General features: G+C 28.6%; 1 pseudogene; it reads right to left on the bottom strand.

Moving 5' to 3' along the window:
• Nucleotides 1-2349: 2349 nt before the first annotated feature.
• LOC126666785 (basic leucine zipper 61-like) lies at nucleotides 2350-5652 on the bottom strand (annotated as a pseudogene).
• Nucleotides 5653-11787: the final 6135 nt, after the last annotated feature.

Below are 11787 nucleotides of genomic sequence, written 5' to 3'. Positions count from 1 at the left end.
TGGAAAACTGGATCTCCGAGACAAAGTGAAATTTGAACATGTACATATCATGAATCAAACCAAACATAAATATTTACATGATACGATACCACGGGGAGATTAATGATGGAATAAGAAAAAAATCTCACATGATGGAATAGGACGAAACCTCACATGGCCAATTTGTACCAAAATCCCACATTGCCAGTTTATAAGAAAACTCATTTGACAAGTCTCTATATAAAGGCAAGCCAACCTATTACTATAACAAGTTAAGATTTATTACCTCTTTTATATAGTATTTTTCTGTATTATATGGAGATAAATACTGACTTAAACTTTAAAGTGGATTTCGGACCAAGAGTCTGAAATCCAATATGACCTTATTTGTCTTGTAGGACACAACTCAGAATTCGCATAGATATCAAGTTTGTCACGAAGCGATGCAGAAGACAAGATGATCTCGGACCGGATCCATCAGGACTCTTACCGATGTTTTTCCCTATAAATAGCTAGGATAGCATTATATTATTTTTATGAGCAAATTACGTTGAGATAAATTACGCTGAGATTCCTGACGCGTATTATAAATAACAGTTTGCTATCCCTTGTTTTAAAAGTTTACTTAATGGCCTGTTAGTTTTAATTCTGTTAACTATCAGACTCCTCCGTCAATTTCGATACTTACTTTAAAACAATTTGGCACCCACCTTTAATTTCATGAATGATTTGGCTCTTCACTTTTAATTTGGTACCTCAGTTTCAATTCAGTTAAACGATCCGATCTCCTAAATTATCAAAAGTGTCTCTCAGCTAACAGAATTAAAACAGAGGGACTATTAAGTAGACTTTTAAAGTAAGGCGTATCAAACTGTTAGTTATGATATAATTCAGAGATCTCAGCGTAATTTTATTCTATTTTTATCTACACATCAATTAATTAAAAAACAAAACTCTGGCTTTTATCCCGTAATGTCCATATTGATTCATTGTTTATGAGTAGTTTTGATATTATTTTTTTATTTTTTTAATTCCCATATTAATTATTTTAATGTTGATTTAGTGGTTACTCAAATCAAGTCCTGGTTCAACTTTCTTGGTTATTTTGGTTAAAGCATCATTGTCGGACGAAACCCTTAAATTTAAAAATTCGAGTTTGAGATTATTTTTTTGCAAATAGAAATGAATAATTGTGTTACTACTGTTATTTGATTGTTACCGTTTCAATTCTATATACATTGTATCTTCCTCATTTTGTATACAAGTGTTTCTAACCCTACGAACAACGACAGAGATATATTATCCAATCAAAATTAAACATAGTTCTTGAGAAACACTAAAGAGTAGAATAGATCGATTAGTACAGTGCTATGTTCATCTAAATGTAGCTGTTTTATTCTGTAGACGACGTGGTTATTACACTGCTTACATTAGAAAATAGAGCCACAAAATATCTTAGAAAAGTCAATCCCATTAATACGCGACTCAGCCAATAATATCGGGTAATTGATCCTGAAAATCACTGAATTTTCGAGTTTTTTCATTTCAGTCATTAAACTATTTTATTTTTCATTTTGATCACTGAACTTTCATTTTTTTTTTCATTTTGGCATTTTCCGGCCAAAAATGCTTAGCTGGCAGCCGGAATTAATTTTTTTAACCTGAAAACTTGCCATATATATGCATTATTTGATCTAAAAACTCATTTTCAAAGTGAAATTATGTATATGTGATAGATTTTCAAAGTAAAACTTGTAAAATCCGGTTGTCACATTTCAATTTCCGGCTGCCAACTAAGCATTTTTGGCCTTGAAATATCAAAATAAAAAAAAATGAAAGTTTAGTGATTAAAATGAGAAAATATAGTTTAGTGACTAATTAAAATTCAAAAATTCAAAAATTCAATGATGGTCAGAATCAATTACCCAATAATATCATTCGGCAAATTAGTTTCTTGATAAATTGTTTCAACATATTCTATTACAAAAAAAAATCATATTACTAAACTTTTAAATTTTTTTATATTGAAAAACATGAGGCTTCTGAAATGAGGAAAAATATTATTCTGAATATGCCAATTCAAGCTGAACTCAAACAAAAATTCCAAGTACTTTAACAATTTCCAAAAGTAATATAAAAAAAGAACAAAATTTCATCAGAAAATAATTTAATTGATCCGAAGGATTAAAAAAATCACACCATTAACCTTTCCCTAAATAATTAAGTGCTTGGCACTGACAAAAAAACCCCACTCCCAAACACCTCTACAATCCATTGCCTAAAAAATGAAAAGAATGTTATTTCAGAAAAGAAAAAAATAGGTTATTTTAATCCATAAAGAATTTCAAAAGAAAACTTTTTTAAAAATAAAAAAAGCAATCCAAAAATTAAAAAAGAATAAAAGAAAATCAATAAGCTGATGTTGATTTTAATGCTGTCACCTCCCTATCTTAGCAGTCCACGTGTCTTTGTCATAAAACCTTGTCAGATGCCCAACTATCTATAGAGACACATCACGTGAAAGTCCAGGTTAGCACCAGTAATGCCACCATAGCCTCTCATTTTCCTATTCTTTTTAAAAAAAAAATATCTTTTGAGCAAAAGAGTCATTTCGGTCCTTAAATTTTTAATTTAAAATCAAATAGTAACTCATTTTCATTTATTTTAAACAATTCAAAATAATATTTTTGTTTTAGATCAATTAAAAATAAAATTGAATCATTCAATTTTTAAACTTGTCCATATTGTACAATTATGTCCTTCATTGATATAAAAATAATTAAATATTATTTTTAATTGATTAAAATAGCTGAAAATGAATTATTTAACTTCAAATTATAAATTTAGAGACCGAAATAACCTTTTAACTCAAAATATTTGTGTTAATTAAGCTCTAGTTCATGACATGAGAAGCCCCTTCTTGTCCGTACAATGCTGCAATGTCTCATTGGTATTGTTGTTAATGTTGTTGAGGTTTTGATGATGATACACTTGCCTTAGTCTCTCTATTTCCTTCTTCAATGCCTCTTGATGAGCTACCACATGAATTTTTCAAATTCAATAATTAATTTTATTTTATTCGATAAATTTAAGTTTCAATCCGAATTATAACCGTCAATTTATATATATATATATATATATATATTATATAAGAAAGAAAATATCATTTACATTTTGTGATAGAATTCTTGATCAAGAATTTTAGTTTAATTATAAGAATACCACTTCTATTATAGTCCAATAATATAATGGTAGATTTAAAATAAAATGACGATTGTCGAATTAAGGAAAGTTGACAAGTGCAGCCTAATTGATAGGACATGCAAAGCATAAAAAAAAACTAATAATCCAAAAAAATTCAAATATCATTTTCTTCTTACAAATCTAAATACACTATTCATTTTTAATGATTTTATCAATTTGAATTTCTTTAGAAAAATTAATTCTTAATCGAAATTCATAAATTATTAATTATGATATGTATTAAAAAAATTATATATGCATCTTTTAAAGATTTATATTATGTCTATAATTTTACCCAGTATAACTTCTAGTAATCAAATTTTAAACATAATGTAATTTCTAAAAATTAACATATAATTTCTATCAGCCTATCAAAATTAAAAGTTTTGATTATATTATTTAAAAAAATTAAAAGAAAATAATTTTATATTTTTTCTGTCCTTTTAATCCTCTTTTTTTAAAAAAAAAAACTCTTGTCCATTTTTAAAATTAATATTGTTGTATTATTCGTATTTAAATCCACTAATGAGCTAAAGTATTATTTATCCATTGAAATATGTAAGAAATTTCTCTTAGGATAGCTTGAAAAACGATAAAAATAGAAATGTAATATAAAATTACTCTAAAAATACAGAATTTTAAAATGGAACAATATAAAAAATAAAGCTTCGGAACGAAAGGAATACATATAAATGAATTAAACCAGGAAGTTCTATAGCATGTCTTGTGTTTTGTGTCACATGCATGCATTAATTAATTGATAGAACATTAATTTTTAAAATCTCATGTCTCCGATGATGGAAGCAATTTAATTACTCCAACAAAACATCGATAGCATAAGATGAAATGATGAGGATTATTAAAATAAATTTGGATGGATAAAAATGTCTTACCATCTTTAAAAATCTTGTCTTGAGCCAAAGCAGCAATCCTTTGCTTAAGAGCACTATTATCCACATTTAAAATTAATCTTTGATGATCCAAATATGCTACTCTCGGTGATAATGCCGATACTTCCGTCTTCATTTTGCATCAAAAATTTAACATTTTTAACCATTTTTTTACTAATATATATTAAATTTTTACTATTGTAAATTAAAATATTATATGTACCTGTAAAGTTGTAACACTACGTTCAAGCTCTGAAATGTATTGTAACTTCCTCACTCTTGACCGTTGTGCAGATTGACGATTTGCCAATATTCTGAAAAAATATGAATTGTTTTAAAGCAACTACCACCCTATGAGATGATTTTAAAAGTTAAAACCAAATTAACTAGGTTAAAAGCTTAAGTGGTATATGTTGATTTGGTATATCAAAATTATTTTTTTTTTTTTTATTTCAGAGAAAGTCGCTATATTTTTCTCAAATATTTTAAATTCCCATTTGGGAAATGTTCCTATAATGGAGGATTAAGATGAATTTAATTTAATATCTAAATATCATGTAGAAAAAAATACTTTTCAAAATTAAAAATTTGACAAAATGATAATTTTGATCCAGCTTTAAGGGATCGATAGAAATTATTTCTCTTTAAAAAGTTATATAGTAGTATAATTTACTGCTGCTTAGTTTATAATTATATCCACATGCAACCCTACATGACCAGTAAATGGCACATATTAATGAAGATTTACCAACTTTAAAATATCTTAGTACGTGAATTTTCTATAAAATTATAAGCCATTTGCATGTATGTTAAATTACCTTTTAACCCTTTTGGGATCGAATATGAGAGAGTCACCACCATTGGCAGATAACGGAGCGTAATTCTGTTGCTGTTCTTGCTCTCCGCCGGAGCTATCCACCTCCCCCGGCTCGGTCTTGGTCATCTTCTTCTGCTCGTCATCTGCCACCGTAATTGGCTTCTCATCATTGTTGCTGTTTTGATCCGACGGCGTTGACGGGTTCGACGACGCCGGCGGCAATGAATACGAGATGTCGTCGGAGAACATGGACATGAGCTGCTCATCGTCCAATCTATCGAATCCCTGGTGTCCGGACATCAATGCGTTAGAAGAGTTATTATTATTATGGAAATTTCCGACTATCGGCGACGTGTTTATCTCGAGGAATGCAATGGAATCGCTTATAGATCGGCGGTGGACTCCACGTCTAGCTGACGTGAAGTCCAAAAACTCGTCAACCCAAGAAGGCGGATGGGTGCTTGTGACGGCGGTGGAGGTGGCGGTGGTGGCGGTGGTATTGGAATGATAGTTTTGGTGAGGAAAAGGGTACAAATTAGGAGTGATGGCAGGTATTTTAGGAGGTAACTGAGCCATGTCTACCGCTCTATCTCTTGATTCACTCTTTTTTGTATAGAAACGATAACGGAAAACAAGGAGATATAAATGGGTATGTGTGTGTTTATAAATGGTATATAAAATGTATGCTCCAAACAAAGGAAGAGAAAAAGAAAAGCGAAAAATCTAAAAGCTTGATAAATTGACTAAAGAAAGCATTTCTAATTAATGATCCATAATCTATAATGATATCAAAAAATCTTGTGGCTCCTTAAAACAATGAGTATGAGATATTATCAGAATATAAGAGAATTAATTAACTAACATTATTTATTTGGCTTAATTACAAAAAAAAACTCTCCACCTTTAACCAATGAGCTATGACTCAAATGGTATAAGCGTTAGGCAGAAAACTGCTAGCTTGTGGGTTCGTTTCCTCCCACAAGCGTTCCCCCCTCCCAATTATCAAAAAAAAAAAAAAACTCTCCACCTTTAAACCCATTATCAGTTGCATTCCGACATTGCAATTTTGTCCAATTTACCTAAATTTGCACCTTTAGGTTTCAATTCCACCCTTAAGTACTAAATCTCTTTTTCATTTTGAAAATGTTGAAATAAGTCATTCATTTTTAACTTTTTGTGTGGAAAATAGTTCGAACAAGTACTTTATTGGGGTTTTTATGAATTTTTCCGAGTGGAAAAGAGTCCAATTTGATTTCGAGGGTGAAATTGGAAACCAAAGGTGTGAATTTGGGTGAATTGGACAAAACTACAACGTCGGGGTGCAACTAAAAAGAGGCTGAAAGGTGAAGGGTTTTTTAGTGATTAAGCCTATTTATTTTAACCAAATAGCTGTATATATGCGCTGAACAACATTCTGCTGAAATCGTGGATTGGGGTGACCTCAATTTCGTGTGCAAATTTCCGGGAAAAAAAAACAAATCACCCCTATAAAATTCAAACTAAACTTCCTTAGTTTAGTTTACGGTATTTTCAGTTTGGAGTAAAATTTTGGTTCGATTTGGTCCAAACTGAAACCACAAATTTTTAATTTACCGTCATTAAAATTATATTTATAATTGATATATTTACTAAATATAATGATTATAAGTGATGATTTAATATTAATTTGTAATAAAAGTCCTAATATATAATAAATTTAGTATTTTAATTTATATAATTCATATATATAAAATATAAAAAGATTGGAAGCTCGATTCGATTCACTGGGACCTAAAACCAAACCAGAACCAAGAATTGATTTTTTTTTATTCTAAACCAAACTGAATCATTTAAACCACTTTAGCACTCAACTCTTAATTTCTGTTTGATTTGATTTGATTTTGCTGTTTGGTTTCTTTTTTACTCACCTCCACTTGTGAGTTCAATTCCTATTGCAAACGCTCTTTGTTTTTCGATTCTTAAAAATAATATTAATTATTTATTATTAATAATAATATTTGTGAGCGGAGCGGGTTTTGGGGTGCTCATCCAGACTTATAGTTGACTTCGGATCTGATTAGATTTTGAAAAATAGAGTCATCACCTAGTTAAGTTAGGAAATTTATTTTATATCGACTAGACAATCTCACACTCTTATGGGTGAGACCATCGTGCATCAGACCAAGAGACCGGGTTCGATGGATATTGTCAAAACTCTTGTACTTGACTTATCAATTATATTCCTTTAATGGCAATACTCAAAATATGTCATCTCAATCATACAAACAGTCCACAAGATAATGATGCAGGAAAATAAACGAGTCTGGAAAGCTGGTAAATTGAAAGATGGAAATCATGTGAGACGCGCATATGAATGGATCTGAAAACCCCCGGCTTGTAACATTTTTTCGTTTATACTCTGACCTAGGAAAAAGTTCATTTGTACTCTTTTTTTTTTGATTTTTCATTTTCGTCTCTATCCTTAAAAGTTAATTTGACCTCTTTTCATTTGAAAAAATATATTCAAAATGATTCTTTATATTTAACTTATATTCTAATTAAACATTAATATTATTAATCATTTATAATGTTTTTATTCTTTAATTAATTTAATTGTCAAAATTTTAAATTTTAGGGTAGAGATGAAAACGAAAAATCAAAAAAAAAGTACAAATGAACTTTTTCCTAGGTGAGGGTATAAACAAAAAAAATATTACAAGGTGGGGATTTTTTAAGTAATTAGGCCTTGGACTTCCAAATTGTATTTTCAGGTAAAAAAGGTTGCAGGTCTGATTTGCTTTAGGCCAATTTTAGAATGTCAACCAGATCTACCAACCGATTCTATCATTAAATAAGACTATAGATATAATCAAGGTTTAATACATTGTTTGACCCTTTAACTTATACTTATTCACCATCTAACCTCTAAATAACGTTTGACATATCAAACCTTGAGTTTTAAACGCACTGACGTGGCGAAAGATCTTTAGCTGAGTTGCCAGCTCGTTTTACACATCACCAAATATATAAGTCTTAATACATCATTTGACCCTTGAATTTGTACTAATTTACTTATCTGACCTCTAAACTTTTTTGTTTAACCCATCACACCTCTAAACTTGTTAATTATCTTTTTTAATCCCTTGAGAGTTTAAAACTTATTTTAATTTACATTCTATTCTTAATATATATTTAGTTAAATATAGATTTCATATAATAGAAAAATGAATTTAAAATGAATAAATAATAAACATAAATAAACTATGATAATTATAAAATAAATATTTAATAAACTAAAAAAATATATTATAAAAGAAAATAATAATTAAAATTAACAACACAACTAAAATAACCTAAAATAAATATTAGATTAAATAAAAATAATTATTAAATAAGGTATTATTAGAATTTTCTTAGAACTGATAATATATATAAAATAAATATAAAGTAGACGATATATATTAAAAAAAAATAGTATATAAAGCATGTAAAGAAATAAATACTTTGTATGAAAATATTTTATTAATAATTATTAACTAAATTAAATATATATTAAAATGAAATATAAATTTAAATAAATTTAAAACTTTCAAATTTAGGGGGTTAATAAAAATAATTTAATAAATTTAGAGGGGTAATGAATTAAATAAAATATTTAGAGGTCAAACAATAAATGATGTATTAAGTCATTTTGTTGTATGCACCTAAATTTAGATTTTCTGCCGTGAAGCTCTAGTTTTTTGTTTGAACACAGACGTCAAAGACACGTGGACGAGTTGAGGTTAAACGTTTAAAATTGTTAAATTCAGAGGTTAGATAGATAAATAGATAAAAATTCAGATGTCAAACTATGTATTAAACTATATAATCAAGATATAAATATTTTAACACTTAGTAAAACTTTTGTAAAATTTTGACGAAACCAATATAAAATTAACTCTATTTTGACACTTTCCAACGTTTATTCTTTATTGCTCTCTCTGTTCCCAAAAATAGACTTGTTTCATTTACACACATATTAAAAAATTTAGTTTATTTAATTAGATCAATACTAACTTCCTATGATAGCCTTAATAAATAAATAATGTATTTTTTAATATATTTTTATTAATCAATAATTTAAAATCACTCATAAAATATTGGGGTGTTAGCAAAACAAATTCTAACATATCATTTAATCCCAACATTTAAAACGTTACGAAACAAATCCCATTTTTTTTATTTTTGCAATTTGTAACTCCAATCAGTTTTTCTGTACTTTGTCTTTTTTAGACTACAAAGTGCAAAAACACGAAATGTTAGAATTTTATTTAAAATTTGTTGAGATTTAATATGTCAATATATGTATTTGATATAGCAGTACAACACAGCTCGGGTTCGCCCGCCTCCAACTCGTCCATTCCAGCTAGAAGAGATAGGCAGCAATGGGAACCCCCACCAGATGGAGTTTTGAAGGTTAATTTTGATGCGTCTTTTCATGCAGGCAGCAATTCAGGGGTGGGAGCCTGTGTGATTCGTAATCACCAGGGAAGGGTCCTCCATTCCCATGCAAAATTCTCAAGTAATGTTAACAGTCCCTTGACGGCAGAAGCGTTGGCCCTGCGTGAAGCAATTCTACTTGCAGACAGACTGAATATCCCAAGCCCAATATTTGAAGGGGATACCAAGATTATTATTGATGCCATGAACTCCAACTCGGATATTCAGTTAGACGCAGGCTTAATAGTTCAGGATTGTATGGTTTTAAACTTGATGTTTGCATGCAATGTTTTTATTTTTGTTTATCGCAATTGTAATTAGGTGGCTCACTCGTTTGCCAAACAAACCCTTAGAGATATGGCCTTTTGTAACAATCCTCTAGCCCAAATAGCGTGGTTGGAAACGAGACTCTTGTAGTCGTTATTACTTTTAATAAAGCTGTTACACATCTTCCGAGAAAAAAAAATGAATTACACGTCAGCACTGTGTATGAATTTGGGAAAAAAATGTAAGTTGGTGTATGTTTATGAGAAGTTTTAAAAAATGTGATTAAATTGAGAAAACATGTAAAATTGGTGAATTTTTACAATATTATCCTTTTTTTTTATAATTAGAATATATTATTTTTCTGAGAGAAAAATATATACATAATAATGCTTTTTTTTAAGATCACAACAAAATAATGTTAATTTGTTCATATTATAATATTTGTTTCCTCTTTTTTCTATACAAATTTTTGAAAACACTATTTTCCAATTTATGACATGAGATCATTTAATTCAGTTTATATTTTTTTGTTAATCTAAATTTTTTTTATGTTTGGATCAAATTATTTTATAATTTATTTTTAATTATAAAAAATAGATTTAAGATAATTTTCTTACGACAATTAAAAAACTTTCTAATTTATTTTTTTGTTAATCTAAAAATTCTTTATATTTGGATCAAATTATCTCATAATTTATTTTTTATTATAAAAAAAATAGATTTAGAATAATTTTCTTACAACAATTAAAAAACTCTCTAATTTATTTTCTGCATCTCTTATCTTCAATTTATATTTTATACATTTTAAAAATAGAATTATAAAATAATTTAATCTAAAAATAAAAAAATTCAAAGTTAGTTTAAAAAGTATAAATTAAATAATTTCGTATTACAAATCAAAAGGCATATTAACTCTTTGTTCATTTTTGAAATTGTATTTGCGATAGAGAAAAAGAAAAAACGAGCCAAAGGTGTTGGAGATGGGAGATGGTGGTGGGTCACATGGGGTCGAGATTAGGGACAGCTAGCAACAGCTGGGAGTAATATTGCGAAGTTCAATTGTTTTATTCATGAAAAGTCGCAGTGTGAGATACGTTTTTTTAGAGTTGTATACAAGTAGAGGAATCAGCTACCACGTGTAGATGCAACCCCTTTCCTTGGCATCAAATTCAGACATGTGTAATATTATGGGATTATTTGCAAAATACCTGATTTTCGGTACGGTTCGGTAGTTGATAGAGCAAAACTGCACAGTTTACGGTTATAAGAAATTAAAATCAAACTATATTTTATGACCAATAACCGAAATAATTTATGACTGATATTTTTATTCGGTTTGGTATGATTTTTGGTTTTTAATCTAATAAAAAGCTACTTAAAATTATTGGTAGCTTGTTCTGTAATAGATAAAAAATATAAAATATATATTACATACGAAATAAAAAACAACTCACATATATTGATTGTTGGGATATTATATGTATTTTGGTTCATATTTATTTTTAGGAAATTAAAAAGATTTATATTTTATAGGCCAATACTTAATTTGGATGTAAAGTGATATCTTTATATACTTGAATAAACGACATCGTTTTGCTTATTAGATTTTTGGTTTTTTCGATTTTAAAATTATCAAACCGAACCTAATACCTAAAGCCATATTCTTTCCTTTTTAAAACCAAACCGTTTCCACTATCAAATTAACCGAACCATACTTGCTTATTCAGTTTGATTTCGGTTTGACATTTTAGTTCGGTTCAGATTTTTCACAGGCGTAGATGCAACATCTTTCCTTGGCATCAAATTCAGACATGCGTAACATTATGGGATTATTTGCGAAATATCTGTTTTTTAAAAATAATGCCACCATTTTTGCCATCTTTTCCTTATTTCCAACGCTACCTATTTTTTGTAACTTATTTATAAAAATACCCATTATATATAGCAGTTTTATCTCATTTTGGGTTAAACTTTTACATAGCCATTTTGTTTCTCTCTATTCTCTCTCAAATTTATCTTTTTTTTTTATTTTCTTCTTTTTTTTCTTTTCATTTTCAGTTTGTCTCTTTCGGTTGTTTTTCCATTCGCCTTTTCCGTTCGCGCTTCCGTTCATCTACTTCCGTTCGTTTACTT

The sequence above is a fragment of the Mercurialis annua genome, linkage group LG2 (assembly GCF_937616625.2).
Source record: "Mercurialis annua linkage group LG2, ddMerAnnu1.2, whole genome shotgun sequence".
Lineage (NCBI taxonomy): Eukaryota > Viridiplantae > Streptophyta > Magnoliopsida > Malpighiales > Euphorbiaceae > Mercurialis > Mercurialis annua.
This window is presented reverse-complemented; position numbering and strand designations above follow the sequence as displayed.